Here is a 3,897-nt window from a genome sequence, read left to right as displayed (position 1 = left end):
GGAGGAGAAGGAGCAGAAGGAGGAGAAAGAGGAGGAGGAGGAGAAGGAGCAGAAGGAGAAGGAGAAGAAGGATCAGCTGGAGGAGGAGAAGGAGCAGAAGGAGGAGAAAGAGGAGGAGGAGGAGCAGGAGGAGAAGGATCCGCAGGAGGAGAAGGAGCAGGAGGAGGAGAAAGAGGAGCAGGAGGAGATGGAGCAGGAGGAGAAAGAGCAGCAGGAGGAGAAGGAGCAGGAGGAGGAGAAGAAGCAGAAGGAGGGGAAAGAAGAGCAGGAGGAGGAGGAGGAGAAGGAGCAGGAGGTGGAGCAGGAGGAGGAGAAAGAGCAGCAGAAGGAGAAGGAGCAGGAGAAGGAGAAGAAGTATCAGCAGGAGAAAAAGCAGGAGGAGCCAGAGCAGAAGGAGGAGAAAGAGCAGCAGGAGGAGAAGGAGCAGGAGGAGAAGGAAAAGAAGGATCAGCAGGAGGAGAAGGAGCAGGAGGAGGAGAAGGAGCAGGAGGAGGAGAAGGGGCAGAAGGAGGAGAAAGAGGAGCAGGAGGAGAAGGAGGAGGAGGAGCAGGAGGAGGTGAAGGATCAGCAGGAGGAGAAGGAGCAGGAGGAGGGAGAAGGAGCAGGAGGGGGAACAGGAGCAGAAGGAGGAGAAAAAGGAGGAGGAGAAGGAGGAGAAGGAGCAGCAGGAGCAGGAGGAGGAGAAAGAGCAGCAGGAGGAGAAGGAGCAGGAGAAGGAGAAGAAGTATCAGCAGGAGAAAGAGCAGGAGGAGCCGGAGCAGAACGAGGAGAAAGAGGAGCAGGAGGAGAAGGAGCAGGAGGAGAAGGAAAAGAAGGATCAGCAGGAGGAGAAGGAGCAGGAGGAGGATAAGGAGCAGAAGGAGGAGAAAGAGGAGCAGGAGGAGAAGGAGGAGGAGGAGGAGCAGTAGAAGGAGCCGGAGCAGAAGGAGGAGAAAGAGGAGGCGGAGCAGGAGGAGAAGGAGCAGAAGGAGGAGAAATAGCAGGAGGAGGAGAAAGAGGAGCAGGAGGAGAAGGAGCAGAAGGAGAAGGAGAAGAAGGATCAGCAGAAGGAGCAGGAGGAGGAGAAGGAGCAGAAGGAGGGGAAAGAGGAGGAGGAGGAGAAAGAGCAGCAGGAGGAGAAGGAGCAGGAGGAGGAGAAAGAGCAGCAGGAGGAGAAGTAGCAGGAGGAGGTGAAGGATCAGCAGGAGGAGAAGGAACAGGAGGAGGAGAAGGAGCAGGAGGGGGAACAGGAACAGAAGGAGGAGAAAGAGGAGGAGGAGGAGGAGCAGGAGGAGAAGGAGCAGGAGGAGGAGAAAGAGGAGCAGGAGGAGAAGGAGCAGGAGGAGGAGAAAGAGCAGCAGGAAGAGAAGGAGCAGGAGCAGGAGAAGAAGGATCAGCAGGAGGAGAAGGAGCAGGAGGAGGAGAACGAGCAGGAGGAGGAGAAAGAGGAGCAGGAGGGGGAGCAGGAGCAGAAGAAGGAGAAGGATCTGAAGGCGGAGAAGGAGCAGGAGGAGGAGAAGGAGCAGGAGGAGGAGAAAGAGCCAGCAGGAGGAGAAGGAGCAGGAGGAGGAGAAGAAGGATCAGCAGGAGAAAGAGCAGGAGGAGGAGAAGGAGGAGAAAGAGCAGGAGGAGGAGAAGGAGCAGGAGGAGGAGAAGGAGGAGAAAGAGCAGGAGGAGGAGAAGGAGCAGGAGGAGGAGAAGAAGGATCAGCAGGAGAAAGAGCAGGAGGAGGAGAAGGAGCAGGAGGAGGAGAAAGAGGAGCAGGAGGGGGAGCAGGAGCAGAAGAAGGAGAAGGATCTGCAGGAGGAGAAGGAGCAGGAGGAGGAGAAGAAGGATCAGCAGGAGGAGAAGGAGCAGGAGGAGGAGAAAGAGCAGGAGGAGGAGAAGGAGCAGAAGGAGGAGAAAGAGCAGCGGGAGGAGAAGGAGCAGGAGGAGGAGAAAGAGGAGCAGGAGGAGGAGCAGGAGCAGGAGGAGGAGAAAAAGCAGCAGGAGGAGAAGGAGCAGGAGGAGGAGAAGGAGCAGGAGGAGAAAGAGGAGCAGGAGGAGAAGGAGGAGGAAGAGAAGGAGCAGGAGGAGGAAGAGATTGAGCAGGAGCAGGTGGAGGAGAAGGAGCAGGAGGGGGAGCAGAAGCAGAAGGAGGAGAAAGAGGAGCAGGAGGACAAGAAGAAGGAAGAGGAGGAGGAGGAGATGGAGCAGCAGGAGAAGGAGCAGGAGCCTCCGGGGAGTCCCGGGAGCTTCTTCTCTTCCACGACATGGAGCGCATCAGATGAAGACTCCAGCAGCCAAGAAGAGGAGGGCACAGGCTCTCTCCATGCCTCAGAAGACACCACATCCTTGCCCAAAGGCCTGCTAAATGAGAAGGTGGCTAATTTGGTGCATTTAATGAACCTCAAATATCAACAGAAGGAGCCCATCACAAAGGTAGAAATGCTAAAAGTTTCATCGAAAGGGATAACAAACAATTCCCTGTGATCTTTGAGAAAGCTTCTAAGTGCCTAGAGGTGATCTCTGGCATCGATCTGAGGGAAGTGGACCCTAAAACCCACTCCTACGTCCTTGTCAACTCATTAGGCCTCACCCATGATAAGATAGTGATGATCAGAGCATGCCTGCAAATGGCCTTCTGATAATCGTCCTGGGTGTGATATTCATAGAGGGCAACTGTGTCCCTGAAGAAAACATCTAGGATTTCTTGAATATGATAGGCATCCATGCTGGGAGGAAGCACTTCATTTATGGGAAGCCTAGAAAGCTCATCACCAGAAACTGGGTGTAGGAGAATTATCTAGAGTACTGGATGGTGCCTAATAGTGATCCTTCACGGTACGAATTCCTGTGGGGTCCCAAGGGCCTATGCTGAAACCAGCAAGCTGAAAGTTTTTGGAATTTTTGGCCAAGATCAAAGGGATTGACCCCATTTCCTTCTCAGATTTGGTATGAGGAGGCTTTAAGAGATGAAGAAGAGAGAGCTGGGACCAGAAATAACTCTATGGATAGTAATACCGCCATGTTATTGTGCAGCATTTGCCAGTAATTCCTGACCCAACTGAAGAATGTACTGTGTTTGAAGAGGGCAGTCAGGTTTCAAAGTAGAGGAGAGTCGGGGTCAGGCTGGGAGAACACTCTGTGCAACAAACTTTGTTTTCCTGTTCTGTATGGGTGACTTGAAAGTTTATCTTTTTTTCTTCCCTTTCCAATATTTTTTTTCAAATACTCTTCCTTTTAATAGGCTTATTGACTTTAGAATCTGTTTATGAATGATGTTGATCACATTTATTGCTAAACATTTATCAGATTTAAGAATAAGGGTTTGATATTTTGCAAAGCAATTTGGGGAACCTTCCATTGTATTTTGTGACATGGAACAAGATAACATGATATTGGGGTTTTCTTGGAAATGTGGAAAAACTCAGCAGGCAATAGAGAAAAAAATGGAAAACATGGTTCATTTTTGGATTCCCATACCACTTTAGTCTGTTGTTCTGTAAAATTTAAGATATGTATACCTGGATTTGTATGGCTTATTCAAGAAAGTAAACGTAATCTAAACAAACCCTACTTTTTGGATTCTCTTAACCACTTTAGTGTACTATTCTGTAATATTAAAATATATACCTGTACTTGCTTGGCTTATTCAAGAAAATAGGCATAATCTTAACAAATCTTAATTTTTGGATTCCCTTTAGCTATTTTAGTCTCAGTCAGTTCAGTTCAGTTCAGTCGCTCAGTCGTGTCCAGCTCTTTGCCACCCCATGAATCACAGCACGCCAGGTCTCCCTGTCCATCACCAACACCCGGAGTTCACTCAAACTCATGTCCATTGAGTTCAGTGATGCCATCCAGCCATCTCGTCCTCTGTCATCCCCTTCTCCTCCTGCCCCCAATCCTTCCCAGCATCAGAGTCTTTTCCAATGAGTC

The 3,897-nt window shown here is 50.6% G+C and overlaps 1 pseudogene; it reads left to right on the top strand.

The window, feature by feature from the left end:
• Nucleotides 1-3,013, top strand: part of LOC112445813 (melanoma-associated antigen 10-like) — a 15,748-nt pseudogene extending 12,735 nt beyond the window's left edge.
• Nucleotides 3,014-3,897: the final 884 nt, after the last annotated feature.

The sequence above is a fragment of the Bos taurus genome, unplaced genomic scaffold, assembly GCF_002263795.3.
Source record: "Bos taurus isolate L1 Dominette 01449 registration number 42190680 breed Hereford unplaced genomic scaffold, ARS-UCD2.0 Super-Scaffold_1723_ScbfJmS_2085, whole genome shotgun sequence".
NCBI lineage: Eukaryota > Metazoa > Chordata > Mammalia > Artiodactyla > Bovidae > Bos > Bos taurus.
Note: the sequence above shows the minus strand (reverse complement) of the source record. Positions and strands in the feature narration are given on the sequence as shown.